This window comes from Tasmannia lanceolata, unplaced genomic scaffold (genome assembly GCF_043159265.1).
Source record: "Tasmannia lanceolata isolate RefF3 unplaced genomic scaffold, GAP_Taslan_0.1 ptg000015l, whole genome shotgun sequence".
Taxonomy (NCBI): domain Eukaryota; kingdom Viridiplantae; phylum Streptophyta; class Magnoliopsida; order Canellales; family Winteraceae; genus Tasmannia; species Tasmannia lanceolata.
In genome coordinates, this window is record NW_027518692.1 from 9,492,950 (window position 1) to 9,512,384 (window position 19,435).

Consider the following 19,435-nt stretch of genomic DNA (forward strand, 5'->3'; position numbering starts at 1 on the left):
TTTTCAATTTTATTCAATTGAGTTTCATACATTGAATCTGGACTCATTTTGAATTCTCTACACAAAGAAAGATATTCATGCAGGACTGTAGAGAATAATCCAAAGACTTCTAAAGGATGTCAAGTGATGACCACCTTGGACACATGCATTCCAAAATGAACTACTATGACCAGATAGTTTTATCTTGGTCATGAGAGGATATTCATTTTAAGCATTTTTGGAATACATTAATTTAAGCCATCAAGATTTCTTATGCATTTAATGATCATCATTAAGCACATAAGAATGGGTTAGAAGGACAACTAGGTGCATAGTAAGAAACATACTTACTCACCTAGGGCAAATGAGATATCTAAGAAAGAATTTGAGTGGATTTCCTTAGACATGGCTTTTAACACTCAATTTTGCTAGAAATACTATTCTACCTAAGTTGAATATACCAAGATCTAGCAAATGCTAAAATTGTCCTAAAAAGAGTTCAAGGATGCAAGAAAGGAACTTGAAAGATTAATTTGAACTCAAGGGCAAAAATGATGGTTAATTTTTATGGAAGCACACAATATGGTTCTCACATTTAATTTTCTATTATGGATGCTAAGTGCACAAGTGATGTGATTTGCACTTAGATAGGCTAAATCAAGAAGGATATTCAATAAAGCACAAAAAAGAAAAATGTGATCATTTAAGCTCTGAATTAAAAAGATATATCATTAAGCTCAAGAAAACTAGATACAAAATGTATTCCATGAATTTAAAGTATCTAGCATGAATGTGAATGATATAACAGTTAAACATAGCTGATGAACACATTTATGTGTGAATGATAGTGGTATGATGCATATATATTTTATATTTTAAGCGGTGCTACTAGGGTATTTTTGTTCTTTTTGTTGTTTCAGGATTTTTCTTGGAATTATGAAGGAAATGGAGCTTAACATATGTGAAATTAACAAGAGGGGGGGTGAATTGAATTTTAATACTAAATTATCCCTTTTGACAATTACTTGTGAACCTAGTTAGAATTTTTCTTCTTTAAATTAGGTTTTTGGTTAGTGCAAGTAAGATTGAAAACAAAAGATATACCAAACCAAAAACAAGAATGAAAGTACAAAAATGAGAGATGACACACCGATATATAGTGTTTCGGGCAAAGCCCTACTCCACTCTTCTTAAGATCGTCCTTAAGGATTTCCACTATTGGAGACCTCCACGATGCCCGGCTCCGAGGCGGTTACACTTCCAAGGGATATTAAATAAGGATGCCCTTACACCTTTACAAAAGACTCTCCTTCTCCGCCGAGTTCTAAGCGGTGCTCTCTAGGGTATTAAGGTAGGATGCCCTAGCCACCTTTGCAAGAAATGAAGATTGAATAGCTTGGCTTCTTCTTGAAAGCTTGATGCTCTTTGTAGACCCTTGATTGCTCTTCAAGGATGGTAGTTGCAAGTGAAAGCTCTAAATGTCCCAACTCAAGAAATTTGCAAGTGCAAGGCAAGTTTGGGAAAAATCAAATCTTAAGCACAAAATGGGTTGCAAGTTTTCTTCAATGCTTAAGGAGGTTTTCAAATCATCAAGAGAGAGGAAATGAATCCTCTAGATGTTGTATATATAGCCTCTCTATAGAATATGACCGTTTGGGGGTGGTAATAACAAAAATCACAAATTTATTCAAATCCCAACGGCTATATTCTCACCTGTCGCGAGGTTCTCGGAGTTCCGAGAACCATTCTTGGAGTTCCGAGAGAACGGCCAGAAGAACAAAATATTCTACTGGACCATTTCTCGGAGTTCCGAAAAAATGGCCAGAAGCTACTGGACCATTTCTCGGAGTTCCGAGCTCGGAGCTCCGAGAAAAATCTCGGAGTTCCGAGAAGCCTAAAAAATCAGCAGTTTTTTGTATTTTTTGCTTATTTGATTTTTTGGCTTTTGGAACTCAACTCCTTTGATAATTTTGGAATGTTTATGAGGGTCCCAACATGTTGGTCCACCACATAATCATTCACCAATCCATTTTAAGTTCTTTAAGTGTTTTTGAAAACTATTTTTTAAAACACTTTGCCTTGACTTGAAAATCTAAAGAGAAAGGATGTACAATGATACCTATGTAGCTTTCAACTTCTCTTTAATCTTGGTCTTCAATTGATCTTCCATCTTGTGTATACTTGCTTGAAAGATGATGTGAGCTCCACATGGCTCCTTTGACTCTTGTGTTGGTACGTCTTCAAGCATGACCATGTAGTGTGTTGGTTTCATCAATGATCAATCCTATCTTAAACACAACACTTCAAAGCAAATTGATTAGTATTCAATAACACAATCAATTATGTTTAGAATCATCAAAGCAAGATAGGAGAGTAGATCCTTGGGCTTGCAATCTCCCCCTTTTTGATGATGACAAACAAAATTGATTATGAGGTGTGTGTGGAGTGACATAGTAGGCAAGTGAATGCTAGAACTCCCTCTCAATATATGCACACAGATTAATGATAACAATTAAAAGCATATGGTGCATAAAGTCAATTGAATAGATAATCAATTTCAAACTTCTCCCCCTTTTGTCATCGACAGAAAAAGGGTGTAAAAAATAAAGCAATTTAGGAGTAGATAGAGATTGAGTTAGGTACTCCCCCTAAATCAATGCTTATGGTATAAAAATATATAAAAATATATATAACCAAGTGATGCACATATACCTGTTCATGATCGAGATGTTGACATATGTCAAAATGTTAGGTATTTTAATTAAAGTGAAAGTACCTCTCCAACTTAGAAAACTAAGAAGGCTAAGAGTACCAATTGAGTGATTTTTAAGATTAATATTTGACATCTCATTCATGCAGATATAACCAAACAAGGATGATATATATAAATACTATATGGATAAGCTGGTGAAAGGCATAGAGTATTTATTTGGCAATTTCTTTGACTTGATCCGCACTCCAAATGTTTAAGGCACTTCGGATATAACAAATTCTATCATCACTAAGGAGTTTTGTAAAGATATCCGCTAATTGATCTTCAGTGTTGATTTACTTTAAGCAAATATCCCCTTTTTGTGAGTGATCTCTAATGAAGTGGTGCATAATCTCAATGTGTTTTGTTCTTTAGTGCTGTATGGGGTTCTTTGTTAAGCTTATAGCACTAGTGTTGTCACATTGGATGAGAATATTTTTCATTTTAATGCAATAGTCCTTCAATGTGCTTTTCATCCATAGGACTTGAGCACAACAAGCTCCAGCTGCCACATATTCTGCTTCTGTTGTGAACAGAGCTACTGAATTTTGCTTCTTGCTAAACCATGAAACAAGTGATTTACCGAAGAATTGGAAAGTCCCACTAGTGCTTTTCCTATCTACTCTACATCTGACAAAGTCTGCATCTGAATATCCGATGAGAGTAAAGGAAGATGATCTTTCATACCATAGTCCTAAACTTTGTATTCCTCTTAAATACTTGAAGATCTTCTTGACTGCTGATAGGTGAGACTCTTTTGGATCCGTTTGAAATCGAGCACAGAGACAGACAGTAAACATAATGTCTGGTCTGCTGGCTGTCAAATAGAGTAAACTACCTATCATACCCCTATACATCTTCTGGTCCACAGATTTGCCAAACTCATCCTTTTCTAGCTTAGCAGTAGTACTCATGGGAATTCTTGATGTCTTACTGCTATCCATGCCATACTTCTTTAATAACTCCTTTTGTATATTTTTCTTGATTTAAAAATATTCCATTTTTGTATTGTTTAATTTGGAGTCCTAAGAAATAGGTTAACTCACCCATCATGCTCATTTCAAATTCATTTTTCATTAAAGTTGCAAATTCATCACACAATTTTTGATTAGTTGAGCCACATATGGTATCATCTACATATATCTGGACAAGGAGGATATCTTGATTTTCTCTTTTGATAAATAATGTTTTATCCACCTTTCTCATATCAAATCCTTTTTCAATCAAGAAAGTGCAAAGCCTCTCATACCAAGCTCTAGGAGCTTGCTTTAACCCATACAAAGCTTTATCAAGCCTGAAGACATGATTTGGATGTTTGAAGTCTTCAAAACCTGGACGTTGCTCAACATACACTTCCTCTTGGATGTAGCCGTTTAGGAAGGCACTTTTGACATCCATTTGATATAATTTAAATCCTTTATGAGATGCATATGCCAAGAGTATCCTAATAGCATCCATACGGGCAACAGGAGCAAATGTCTCATCATAGTCTATTCCCTCCTCCTGATTGTACCCTTGGGCTACCAGCCTAGCTTTATTTCTAGTGATAATTCCATTTTCATCCAATTTATTTCTATACACCCATCTCGTGCCAATGACTGGATGATCACTAGGTCTAGGCACTAGCCTCCACACCTTGTTCCTTTCGAATTGACTTAACTCTTCTTGCATAGCCATCAACCAATATTCATCATTTTCAGCTTCTTTGATGGATTTAGGTTCTAATTCGGATAAGAACGCCAAATTGTTACTCACACTACGATAGTATGATCTAGTTCTCACTGGCGATGTGGCATCACCTAAATTTTGGGATTCAGGATGATCTACCAATGTTCTCCTATCCCTAGGTGGTGAGTTATCATTTTCAATTTCTACTTCCTCACTAGGTAGTGTATGACTTGTAAATGCATAAGGAGGAGCACTTAATTTAGGAAAGGGATGTTCAATGGGTTCATCCTCATCATGTGGCATTTCTTGAGGTGTTGGCTCTCTCTCATCAAATGTCACATGCATGGATTCTTCGACAACTAGGGTTCTTCTATTAAATACTCTATATGCCTTGCTATGTGAAGAGTACCCTAAGAATATTCCATCATCCGACTTCTTATCAAATTTGTGTAAATTATCTTTAATGTTTAAAATGAAGCATTTACATCCAAACACTCTAAAATAGCTTATATTTGGTTTCAAGTTTTTCCAAAGCTCATAAGGTGTTTTCTTAGAAATTGGCCTTAAATATACCCTGTTTATGATATAGCAAGCGGTGCTAACCGCTTCCGCCCAAAAATATCTAGGGAGATCATTTTCATGCAACATAGTTCTAGCCGTTTTTTTTAGAGTTCGATTCTTTCATCTACAACTCCATTTTGTTGAGGTGTTCTAGGTGCGGAAAAATTATGTTTTATGCCATGTTCATTACAGTAAGTGTCAAAATGTACATTTTCAAATTCCGTTCTATGATCACTTCTAATGTAAAGAGATAGCAACACCTTTTTCATTTTGTATTTGATTGCACAATGTAAGGAAGTTTTCATAAGTTTCATCTTTGTGTGCTAGAAATATGTGAAATACTCAAGAGGGGGGGTGAATTGAATTTAACTCAATATTAGGCCTTTTGAAAATTATCTATAAACCCTAATTGGAATTTTTCTTCACTTAAATAAATATTTGGTTAGTGCAAATATAATTGAAAGAACAAAGTGAAATGCCAAACCAAAACAATAATGGAAATGCAAGAGTGAGAAATTGACACACCGATATATAGTGGTTCGGCCAACGGCCTACTCCACTCTACTCAAGGTCGCACTTGAGGGATTCCACTATAGGAGACCTCCACGATGCCCGGCTCCGAGGCGGTTACAAATCCAAGGGATATTAAACAAGGATGCCCTTACACCTTTACAAAGACTCTCCTTCTCCGCCGAGTTCTAAGCGGTTGCTCTCTAGGGAATTAAAAAGGGAATGCCCTAGCTACCTACACTAGATTTGAAAGAGAATAGCTTGGCTTCTTCTTGAAAGCTTGATGCTCTTTGTAGACCCTTGATTGCTCTTCAAAGATGGTGATTTGCAAGTGAAAGCACTACTATATCCAAACTCAAAAGATTCACAAGTGAAAGGCAAGTTTGGGATGAAAAACAAAAACTCAAGCTAAAATGGATTGCAAATGTTTTTGATGCTTAAGGATGTTTTTCAAAGATCAAGAGAGAGTGAAAAACTTCTCTACATGTTGTATATATAACCACACCAAAGAATATGACCGTTTGGGGGTGGACATATCAAAAACCAACAATTAATTTGAATCCCAACGGCTATTTTTTAGTCTGTCGCGAGGTTCTCGGAGTTCCGAGAACCATTCTCGGAGTTCCGAGAATTCTCGGAGTTCCGAGAAATATTCTCGGAGTTCCAAGACAACGGCCAGAAGAAATAAAATTTCTACTGGACCATTTCTCGGAGTTCCGAGAAATTGTCTCGGAGTTCCGAGAAAGTGTCCAGATGCTACTGGACCTTTTCTCGGAGTTCCGAGGGAACTCTCGGAGTTCCGAGCTCGGAGCTCCGAGAAAAATTCTCGGAGTTCCGAGAAGCCTAAAAATCCGCACTTTTTGATTTTTATTGCAAATTTGATTTTTAGCTTTTGGAACTCAACTCCTATGGTTATTTTGGAATGTTTATGAGGGTCCCAACATGTTGGTCCACCACATAACCATTCACTAATGCATTTTAAGTTCTTAAGTGTTCTTTGAAAAAACAAGTTGAAAACACTTTGCCTTGACTTGGAAATCTAAAGAGAGAGGATGTACAATGATACCTATGTAGTCTTCAACTTCTCTTTAGTCTTGGTCTTCAATTGATCTTCCATCTTGTGTATGCTTGCTTGAGAGATGAGGTGAGCTTCACTTAGCTCCTTTGACTCTTGTATGGGATATCTCCAAGCATGACCATGTTGTGTGTTGGTTTCTTCAATGATCAATCCTATCTCAAACACAACACTTCGAAGCAAATTGATTAGTATTCAAAAACACAATCAATTATGTTTAGAATCATCAAAACAAGATAGGAGAGTAGACCCTTGGGCTTACAATCTCCCCCTTTTTTATGATGACAAACAAAATTGATTATGAGGTGTGTGTGGAGTGACATAGTAGGCAAGTGAATACTAGAACTCCCCCTCAATATATGCACACATATAAATGATACAAGTTATAAGCAAGTGGTGCATATAGTCAATTGAATAGATAATCAATTTCAAACTTCTCCCCCTTTTGTCATCGACAGAAAGGGTGTAAAAAAAAATAGGAGTGGATAACTCCCCCTGAATCAATGCTTATGGTATAAAATTATATATCCAAGTAATGCACATATACCTGTTCATGATCGAGATGTTGACATATGTCAAGATGTTAGGTATTTTAATTAAAGTGAAGATACCTCTCCAACTTAGAAAAACTAAGAAGGCTAAGAATATCAATTGAGTGATTTTTAAGATTAAAAATTTGACATCTCATTCATGCAGATACTACCAAACAAAGATTATATATATAAATACTATATAGATAAGCTGGTTAAAGGCACAAAGTATTTATTTGGCAATTTCTTTGATTTGATCCGCACTCCATATGTTTAAGGCACTTCGGATATAGCAAATTCTATCATCACTAAGGGGTTTTGTAAAGATATCCGCTAATTGTTCTTCAGTGTTGATATATTTTAAGCAAATATCCCCTTTTTGTGAGTGATCTCTGATGAAGTGGTGCCTAATCTCAATGTGTTTTGTTCTTGAGTGTTGTATGGGGTTCTTTGTTAAGCTTATAGCACTAGTATTGTCACATTGGATGAGAATATTTTCCATTTTGATTGCATAGTCCATCAATGTGCTTTTCATCCATAGGACTTGAGCACAGCAAGCTCCAGCTGCCACATATTCTGCTTCTGTTGTGGACAGAGCTACTGAATTTTGCTTCTTGCTAAACCATGAAACAAGTGATTTACCGAAGAATTGGCAAGTCCCACTAGTGCTTTTCCTATCTACTCTACATCCAGCAAAGTCTGCATCTGAATATCCGATGAGAGTGAAGGAAGATGATCTTTCATACCACAGTCCTAGACTTTGGGTTCCTTTTAAGTACTTGAAGATCTTCTTAACTGCCGATAGGTGAGATTCTTTTGGATCCGATTGAAATCGAGCACAGAGACAGACAGTAAACATAATGTCTGGTCTGCTGGCTGTCAAATAGAGCAAACTACCTATCATACCCCTATACAATTTCTGATCCACAGATTTGCCAAATTCATCTTTTTCTAGCTTAGCAGTAGTACTCATGGGAATTCTTGATGTCTTACTGCTATCCATGCCATACTTCTTTAATAACTCCTTTGTATATTTTTCTTGATTTAAAAATATTCCATTTTTGTATTGTTTAATTTGGAGTCCTAAGAAGTAGGTTAACTCTCCCATCATGCTCATTTCAAATTCATTTTTCATTAAGGTTGCAAATTCATCACACAATTTTTGATTAGTTGAGCCACAGATGGTATCATCCACATAGATTTGGACAAGGAGGATATCATGATTTTCTCTTTTGATAAATAAGGTTTTATCCACCTTTCCCATCTCGAATCCCTTTTCAACTAAGAAAGTGCAAAGCCTCTCATACCAAGCTCTAGGAGCTTGCTTTAATCCATATAAAGCTTTATCAAGCCTGAAGACATGATTTGGATGTTTGAAGTCTTCAAAACCTGGAGGTTGCTCAACATACACTTCCTCTTGGATATAGCCATTTAGGAAGGCACTTTTGACATCCATTTGATATAGTTTAAATCCTTTATGAGATGCATATGCCAAAAGTATCCTAATAGCCTCCATACGGGCAACAGGAGCAAATGTCTCATCATAATCTATCCCTTCCTCCTGATTGTACCCTTGGGCTACAAGCCTAGCTTTATTCCTAGTGATAATTCCATTTTCATCCAATTTATTTCTATACACCCATCTCGTGCCAATGACTGGATGATCACTAGGTCTAGGTACTAGCCTCCACACTTTGTTCCTTTCGAATTGACTTAGCTCTTCTTGCATAGCCATCAACCAATATTCATCCTTTTTAGCTTCCTTGATGGATTTTGGTTCTAATTCGGATAGGAACGCCAGATTGTTACTCACACTACGATAGTATGATCTAGTTCTTACTGGCAATGTGGCATCACCTAAGATTTGGGATTCAGGATGATCTACCAATGTTCTCCTATCCCTAGGCAATGAGTCATCATTTTCATTTTCTACTTCCTCACTAGGTAATGTATGACTTGTTGATGCATGAGGAGGAGCACTCAATTTTGGAAAAATATGTTCAACGGGTTCATCCTCATCATGTGGCATTTCTTGAGGTGTTGGCTCTCTTTCATCAAATGTCACATGCATGGATTCTTCTACTACTAGGGTTCTCCTATTAAATACTCTATATGCTTTGCTATGAGAAGAGTACCCTAAGAATATTCCATCATCCGACTTCTTATCAAATTTATGTAAATTATCTCTATTGTTCAAAATGAAGCATTTACATCCAAACACTCTAAAATAGCTTATATTTGGTTTCAAGTTTTTCCAAATCTCATAAGGTGTTTTCTTAGAGATTGGCCTTAAGTATACCCTGTTTATGATATAGCAAGCGGTGCTAACCGCTTCCGCCCAAAAATATCTAGGGAGATCATTTTCATGCAACATTGTTCTAGCCATTTCTTGGAGAGTTCGATTCTTTCTTTCTACTACTCCATTTTGTTGAGGTGTTCTAGGTGCGGAAAAATTATGTTTAATGCCATGTTCATTACAGTAAGTGTCAAAGTGTACATTTTCAAATTCCGTTCCATGATCACTTCTAATGTGGGAGATGGCAACACCTTTTTCATTTTGAATTTGATTGCATAATGTTAGGAAGTTTTCATAAGTTTCATCTTTATGTCCTAGAAATATGACCCATGTGAATCGTGAGTAGTCATCAACAACTACAAACACGTACCTCTTTCCACCTAGGCTACTAGTCTTCATTGGTCCAAAAAGATCCATATGAAGTAGCTCCAAGGGGTAGGAAGTTGAAATCATATTTTTAGGTGCAAAAGAGCTTTTCAATTGTTTTCCTAATTGACAAGTTCTACAAATGTGATCCTTGATGAATTTGAACTTAGGCAATCCTCTAACACTTTCTTTTGAGGAGAGGGTCGAAATGAGATCCATTCCGGCATGACCCAACCTCCTATGCCATAGCCAAGAATCCTCACTAATGGCATTTAGACAAGTCACTTTTTGGAGTCTAAGATCATCTAGTCCAATTGTATAAATGTTATTGTCTCTAGACCCTATGAATTTTACTTCTCCATTTATCTTATTTTTAACAATGCATTTGTCGGGATTGAAGACAACTTCAAAACCATTATCACATAATTGAATAATGCTAATAAGATTATGGGACAATCCATCAACAAAGAGTACATCATGTATGGGAGAGGTAGAGTTACCTATGGTGCCTTCACCTTTGACTTTTCCTTTCTTGTCATCTCCAAAGGTAACTTCTCCACCATCCTTGAGTGATAGTGATGCGAATTGAGTGAGGTCTCCAGTCATGTGTCTAGAGCATCCACTATCAAGGTACCATGTGTTCCTCTTGTTGTGGCTTTTAAGGCATACCTACATAGGAATAGGCAAGTGAGATCCCTTAGGTACCCAAATCTTCCTAATTTTGCTATGTTCATTTGTTTTCACTTTAGAGTTCAATTTGATCTTATCTTGTTTAGCATGTAAGCAAGCAACTTTATAATGACCTAACAATCCACAATAAAAGCAAATTTTGGTACTACTAGAGGAAGTCTTTTCAAGTTTGTTTTTATAGTTAGATATTGTGGTATTCCATCTATGTCCAAGTCCACTTTTGTCACTTGACATTCTTTGAAGATTTACAAGTTTATCCAATTTTAATGAACTATTTTCAAATTTTTCAAAGAGTTTCTTGAGTTCATCATATTCAAAAGATAGTTTACCGTTTTCATGCTTTAGTTTGTTATTTTCAATAGAAAGATTTTGTCGATTTTCATTCAAAGTCTTAATGGTAGCATTTAGCTCATGAATCTCTACTTTGCATTTTTCATTTTCATCATCTAAGAATTCATGATCCCTTTTTAACCAACCAAATTCTTTTGTCATGTTAGCAAGAGAATTTTCAAGTGATGCAATTTTATCAAATTGAATTTCAAGTTCATCATTTGCACTTTGTAAGGAATCTAAAACTTCTTGTAAGATAATGACATCATTTAAAGTGTTTACCTCATTGTTGTCGTTTGTTGAGGCCATGAAGCACACATTTCTTGCTAATAGGCAATCTTCCCCATCATTTTGTTCGCCTTCGCTTTCAATCTCCTCATCCCATGTGGCGGACATTCCTTTCTTGCCTTCTCTTCTCTTGAAGCGGTTGTTTGAAGTAGGTTCATTGTTGAGTGGACAATCCGGGCGAATGTGTCCAAGCTTCTTGCAACCGTAACATCGGGGTTGAGAAGATCCATCACCAACTTCTTCTTTCTTCTTGAATGGAGGATTGGTCCTTCTATTTCTCATGCCTCCCATGTTTCTTTGCAAGAACTTGATCCTTCTTGTTAGGAGAGCTACTTCATCCTCGATGTCTTCCTTTGCATCTTCACTTTCACCTACATTACAAGCAAAAGCAATTCCTTTTCCTTTTTCGATTTTAGTTTCGATTTCGGGTGCTTTTGTTTTGAAAATCATTTCATGTGTGATCAAGGACCCTATAAGTTCATCTAGGTTCAAAGTGTTCATGTCCTTGGCTTCGGTGATTGCGGAGGTTTTGGATTCCCAAGACAAAGGTAGGGACCTAAGAATTTTAGTTACTAAATCTCTATTGGAAAATTGTTTTCCAAGTCCCCTTAATCCATTTACAAGGTTGGTGAATCTAGTGTACATGTCGGCAATTGTTTCATCGGGTGTCATTTGAAAAAGTTCGTATTGCCGAAAAATATGGTTCATTTTAGATTCTTTAACTTGATTGGTTCCTTCATGGGTGACTTCTAGAGTGTCCCAAATTTCCTTAGCCAAATTCAAATTTGATACTCTATTGAATTCTCCGGGAGATAGAGCACAAATGAGAGAATTCATGGCTTTGGCATTATAATTCGAAGCTTGTTGTTCGGCTTCGGTCCAATCATTTAAATTTCTTGTGGGTAGGATATATTCATTATTAATTGCTCTCCACATTTGATAGTCTTGAGTTAAAAAGATTTTCATTTTAGTTTTCCAAAAACCATAATTTGTACCATCAAAATAGGGTGGCCTAGTGTTTGAATAACCTTCATGATGTTGAGGGTAGTTTGCCATTTTTGAATCTTTACTCTAAACCGGTTAGGGTTTTCAAAAAAAATAGAGACGAGGCTTTGATACCAATTGAAATACTCAAGAGGGGGGGTGAATTGAATTTAACTCAATATTAGGCCTTTTGAAAATTATCTATAAACCCTAATTGGAATTTTTCTTCACTTAAATAAATATTTGGTTAGTGCAAATATAATTGAAAGAACAAAGTGAAATGCCAAACCAAAACAATAATGGAAATGCAAGAGTGAGAAATTGACACACCGATATATAGTGGTTCGGCCAACGGCCTACTCCACTCTACTCAAGGTCGCACTTGAGGGATTCCACTATAGGAGACCTCCACGATGCCCGGCTCCGAGGCGGTTACAAATCCAAGGGATATTAAACAAGGATGCCCTTACACCTTTACAAAGACTCTCCTTCTCCGCCGAGTTCTAAGCGGTTGCTCTCTAGGGAATTAAAAAGGGAATGCCCTAGCCACCTACACTAGATTTGAAAGAGAATAGCTTGGCTTCTTCTTGAAAGCTTGATGCTCTTTGTAGACCCTTGATTGCTCTTCAAAGATGGTGATTTGCAAGTGAAAGCACTACTATATCCAAACTCAAAAGATTCACAAGTGAAAGGCAAGTTTGGGATGAAAAACAAAAACTCAAGCTAAAATGGATTGCAAATGTTTTTGATGCTTAAGGATGTTTTTCAAAGATCAAGAGAGAGTGAAAAACTTCTCTACATGTTGTATATATAACCACACCAAAGAATATGACCGTTTGGGGGTGGACATATCAAAAACCAACAATTAATTTGAATCCCAACGGCTATTTTTTAGTCTGTCGCGAGGTTCTCGGAGTTCCGAGAACCATTCTCGGAGTTCCGAGAATTCTCGGAGTTCCGAGACAACGGCCAGAAGAAATAAAATTTCTACTGGACCATTTCTCGGAGTTCCGAGAAATTGTCTCGGAGTTCCGAGAAAGTGTCCAGATGCTACTGGACCTTTTCTCGGAGTTCCGAGGGAACTCTCGGAGTTCCGAGCTCGGAGCTCCGAGAAGCCTAAAAATCCGCACTTTTTGATTTTTATTGCAAATTTGATTTTTAGCTTTTGGAACTCAACTCCTATGGTTATTTTGGAATGGTTATGAGGGTCCCAACATGTTGGTCCACCACATAACCATTCACTAATGCATTTTAAGTTCTTAAGTGTTCTTTGAAAAAACAAGTTGAAAACACTTTGCCTTGACTTGGAAATCTAAAGAGAGAGGATGTACAATGATACCTATGTAGTCTTCAACTTCTCTTTAGTCTTGGTCTTCAATTGATCTTCCATCTTGTGTATGCTTGCTTGAGAGATGAGGTGAGCTTCACTTAGCTCCTTTGACTCTTGTATGGGATATCTCCAAGCATGACCATGTTGTGTGTTAGTTTCTTCAATGATCAATCCTATCTCAAACACAACACTTCGAAGCAAATTGATTAGTATTCAAAAACACAATCAATTATGTTTAGAATCATCAAAACAAGATAGGAGAGTAGACCCTTGGGCTTACAATATGACCCATGTAAATCGTGAGTAGTCATCCACAACTACAAACACGTACCTCTTTCCACCTAGGCTACTTGTCTTCATTGGTCCAAAAAGATCCATATGAAGTTGCTCCAAGGGGTAGGAAGTTGAAATCATATTTTTAGGTGCAAATGAGCTCTTCAATTGTTTTCCTAATTGACAAGTTCTACAAATGTGATCTTTGGTGTATTTGAACTTAGGCAATCCTCTAACAATTTCTTTTGAGGAGAGGGTCGAAATGAGTTCCATTCCGGCATGACCCAACCTCCTATGCCATAGCCAAGAATCCTCACTAATGGCATTAAGACAAGTCACATTTTGGAGTCTAAGATCATCTAGTCCAATTGTGTAAATGTTATTGTCTCTAGAACCTATGAAGTTTACTTTTCCATCTATCTTATTTTTAACAATGCATTTGTCGGGATTAAAGACTACTTCAAACCCATTATCACATAATTGACTAATGCTAATAAGATTATGGGACAAGCCATCAACAAATAGTACATCATGTATGGGAGAGGTAGAGTTACCTATGGTGCCTTCACCTTTGACTTTTCCTTTCTTATCATCTCCAAAGGTAACGTCTCCACCATCCTTGAGTGATAGGGATGCGAATTGAGTAAGGTCTCCTGTCATGTGTCTAGAGCATCCACTATCAAGGTACCATGTGTTCTTCTTGTTATGGCTTTTAAGGCATACCTACATATGAATAGGCAAGTGAGATCCCTTAGGTACCCAAATCTTCCTAATCTTGCTATGTTCATTTATTTTTACTTTAGAGTTCAATTTGATTTTATCTTGTTTAGCATGCAAGCAAGAAACCTTGTAATGACCTTCTAGACCACAATAAAAATAAATCTTGGTACTACTAGAAGAAGCCTTTTCAAGTTTGTTTTTATAGTTAGATATTGTAGTATTCCATTTATGTCCAAGTCCACTTTTGTCACTTGACATTCTTTGTATATTAACAAGCTTATCCAATTTCAATGAACTATTTTCAAATTTTTCAAAAAATTTCTTTAGTTCATCATATTCAAAAGATAGTTTACCATTTTCATGATTTAGCTTGTTGTTTTCATTAGAAAGTTCTTGTTGGTTTTCATTTAAGATTTTGATAGAAGCATTTAACTCATGAATTTCTACTTTGTATTTTTTATTTTTATCATCTAAAAATTCATGATCTTTCTTTAACCAACCAAATTCTTTTGTCATGTTAGCATGAGAATTTTCAAGTGATTCAATTTTATCAAATTGAATTTCAAGTTCATCATTTGCATTTTGTAAGGAATCTAGAACTTCTTTTAAGACAATGACATCATTTAAAGTGTTTACCTCGTTATTGTCGTTTGTTGAGGCCATGAAGCACACGTTCCTTGCTATCAAGCAATCTTCGCCATCAATTTGTTCGCCTTCGCTTTCAATTTCCTCATCCCAAGTGGCGGTCATTCCTTTCTTGCCTTCTCTTCTCTTGAAGCGGTTGGTTGAAGAAGGCTCATTGTTGAGTGGACAATCCGGGCGAATGTGTCCAAGCTTCTTGCAACCGTAGCATCGGGGTTGAGAAGATTCATCACCAAGTTCTTCTTTCTTATTGAATGGAGGATTGGTCATTCTATTTCTCATATCTCCCATATTCCTTTGCAAGAATTTGATCATTCTTGTTAGGAGGGTAGCTTCATCTTCCATGTCTTCCTTTGCATCTTCATTTTCACCTACATTACAAGCGAAAGCAATTCCTTTTCCTTTTTCAATTTTAGTTTCAATTTCGGGTGCTTTTGTTTTGAAAATCATCTCATGGGTGATCAAGGACCCTATTAGTTCATCTAGGTTTAATGTATTCATGTCCTTGGCTTCCGTGATTGCGGAGGTTTTGGATTCCCATGACAAAGGTAGGGACCTAAGGATTTTGGTCACTAAATCTCTATTAGAAAATTGTTTTCCAAGACCCCTTAGTCCATTTACAAGATTGGTGAATCTAGTGTACATGTCGGCAATTGTTTCATCGGGTTTCATTTGAAAGAGTTCATATTGCCGAAAAAGATGATTCATTTTAGATTCTTTGACTTGATTGGTTCCTTCATGGGTGACCTCTAAGGTATCCCAAATTTCCTTAGCCGAATTCAAATTTGATACTCTATTGAATTCTCCGGGAGATAGAGCACAAATAAGGGAATTCATAGCTTTGGCGTTATAATTTGAAGCTTGTTGTTCGGCTTCGGTCCAATCATTTAGATTTCTTGTGGGTAATGTGTATTCATTATTAATTGCTCTCCACATTTGATAATCTTGGGTTAAAAAGATTTTCATTTTAGTTTTCCAAAAATCATAGTTTGTTCCATCAAAATAGGGTGGCCTAGTGTTTGAGTAACCTTCATGGTGTTGAGGATGGTTTGCCATTTTAGAATCTTTACTCTAGACCGGTTAGGGTTTTTAAAAAAAACTAGAGACGAGGCTCTGATACCAATTGAAATTAACAAGAGGGGGGTGAATTGAATTTTAATACTAAATTATCCCTTTTGACAATTACTTGTGAACCTAGTTAGAATTTTTCTTCTTTAAATTAGGTTTTTGGTTAGTGCAAGTAAGATTGAAAACAAAAGATATACCAAACCAAAAACAAGAATGAAAGTACAAAAATGAGAGATGACACACCGATATATAGTGGTTCGGGCAAAGCCCTACTCCACTCTTCTTAAGATCGTCCTTAAGGTTTTCCACTATTGGAGACCTCCACGATGCCCGGCTCCGAGGCGGTTACACTTCCAAGGGATATTAAATAAGGATGCCCTTACACCTTTACAAAAGACTCTCCTTCTCCGCCGAGTTCCAAGCGATGCTCTCTAGGGTATTAAGGTAGGATGCCCTAGCCACCTTTGCAAGAAATGAAGATTGAATAGCTTGGCTTCTTCTTGAAAGCTTGATGCTCTTTGTAGACCCTTGATTGCTCTTCAATGATGGTAGTTGCAAGTGAAAGCTCTAAATATCCCAACTCAAGAAATTTGCAAGTGCAAGGCAAGTTTGGGAAAAATCAAATCTTAAGAACAAAATGGGTTGCAAGTTTTCTTCAATGCTTAAGGAGGTTTTCAAATCATCAAGAGAGAGGAAATGAATCATCTAGATGTTGTATATATAGCCTCTCTATAGAATATGACCGTTTGGGGGTGGCAATAACAAAAATCACAAATTTATTCCAACGGCTATATTCTCACCTGTCGCGAGGTTCTCGGAGTTCCGAGAGAACGGCCAGAAGAACAAAATATTCTACTGGACCATTTCTCGGAGTTCCGAGAGAACTCTCGGAGTTCCGAGCTCGGAGCTCCGAGAAAAATCTCGGAGTTCCGAGAAGCCTAAAAAATCAGCAGTTTTTGTATTTTTTGCTTATTTGATTTTTTGGCTTTTGGAACTCAACTCCTTTGATAATTTTGGAATGTTTATGAGGGTCCCAACATGTTGGTCCACCACATAATCATTCACTAATGCATTTTAAGTTCTTTAAGTGTTTTTGAAAACTATTTTTTAAAACACTTTGCCTTGACTTGAAAATCTAAAGAGAAAGGATGTACAATGATACCTATGTAGCTTTCAACTTCTCTTTAGTCTTGGTCTTCATTTGATCTTCCATCTTGTGTATACTTGCTTGAGAGATGATGTGAGCTCCACATAGCTCCTTTGACTCTTGTGTTGGTACGTCTTCAAGCATGACCATGTAGTGTGTTGGTTTCATCAATGATCAATCCTATCTTAAACACAACACTTCAAAGCAAATTGATTAGTATTCAATAACACAATCAATTATGCTTAGAATCATCAAAACAAGATAGGAGAGCAGACCCTTGGGCTTACAATATGAAAATAGTGAAGAAATGACCAATTGCCATGAGAATCCAAAGTTCCAAGATGCCTTAGTTGGCCGAATTGGCATGACGCTTTAGTAGGATTAAATTGATAATGCCACACCCTCTTACTTTGCTTTGAAAGGTGAAATTTCAAGGATGGATGATGAAAAACAAGAGAAGAGAAAGGATCTTAATTCCAATGGTTGAGATTGAAATGATCAAGAGAGAAGAAGGAAATTATTTGTTGTTTATGTGCATTACAAATGAAGGGTAGATTTGCCATTTGCGAAAGTATATGGCATGGTTTCAATTCATTTGAAAGATAGGGACAATTTGGTCCTTTCATGCACATATTCCTCAACTTGGAAACTTTCCATTATTTTTCTAACATTTAGAAAGTTGCTTGACAAAATAATTAGAAGGTTTTAGACAAACATTTGGAAAGAAAAAAAAAAGGAAAGTAACCCCTGTGTTTTTTAGAAGAGATATAGAAAGCCCACTCAAGCCTTAATCTTGTCCTTTCATTTGTTTCATAAGATTAGCTTTTTAATCTCCACCTTACGTCTTTTTCAATCCCTTAATTTAGCAACCTTTCTCACCCAAAATATATATATCAATCTCTCTTGAACTCTCTCCCATCTTCTTAAATTTTTAGTCTCGTCTCGTCTCGTCGCGTCTTCAGTAGTTATTTTTATTTTTTTCTAAAACTTCAACGGACCATAACTTCTTCGTTTTAGCTCCAATTCGTGCGTGGTCGGATTCGTTGGACTCGTATCGACTAGAGGAATCCGATCAAGGCTTGAAGGAGGACAATGATTCAACCATTGAAGGATAAAAAGAATAAGTTTTCCTTATTTTGCTCTTTATTTTAAATTACAATTTAATGTATTTTTGCTTTCAATTTCAATTAAAGAAGAGTTTTTTTTTTTCTTTTTCCTTCTCAAGTTCTTAATGACAATTCTCTTCTTTCTACTTTTTATTTTTGTTTCTTTGACTTTCTTCATGAGTAACTAAATCCTATATGCATGGGTTTAGATTAAACCATGGGGAAGGAGAAAGTTTTTAATTAAATTTAATGGTATGGAATTAATGGTTTATAATTGTTGCATACCAATCATTCATGCCATTGGCTTTCCCCTTTCGTATGAGTGATTGCTATGAACATTATAAATATTTATATAGCCTTTAAAATTGGAGTGTATCTTTGATAAATTACTCATGGGCAATGGCATCCATTGATCTTATTTCCCATAGACTAATTATCAAATATACAATTCAATACACAAAAATTATTTTAATTAATCAATCTAATCCAAGCCCATGGTGGATTCTAACCCTGAGTAATCTTTTATATTGAATTAAGGTTTTTACACTATTCCAAATTACTTTTGCAATTTTTCAATTAACTTAGGCCCTTAGAATTTTGGTTATCTAATTAAATTAGATAAGTAGTTAAAAGAGATCATTAGAACTTTGGTACAGTTTGCCTAAATTAGGATTTTAAATCAAAAAGATCTTAGTTAAATTTGATTCTTAGATTGATTAGAATATACACTTATATATAGTGTTGGCTCCGAGGTCAAGTCCACGGAAATCCTGAGTCCATTACAGGCAACATTATATCATAGCTAGTATTCTAATCGGTACAAGAATAGGATTGACAACTAGATTTCTCTTTCCTAAGTTTGACCCGTATTTACACGATCCGTGCACTTGCGGTAATTTAATTTCTCAATCAAGTTTTTGGCGCAGTTGCCCGGGAAGAGAGTTGCATTAGAATCTTAATTATTCGAAGTGTTAGATTAGTAGTTATTTTTAGTTTAGTTATATTTTTGGTATTTTGCTTATCCATCTCTCTTACTTGGTTCTCTTGTGTTTATGAGTGCAGGTTGGGTGCGGAATTCGGCCAATCGACTAGAAAGAGCAAACCGGTTAGAGACGGCGGA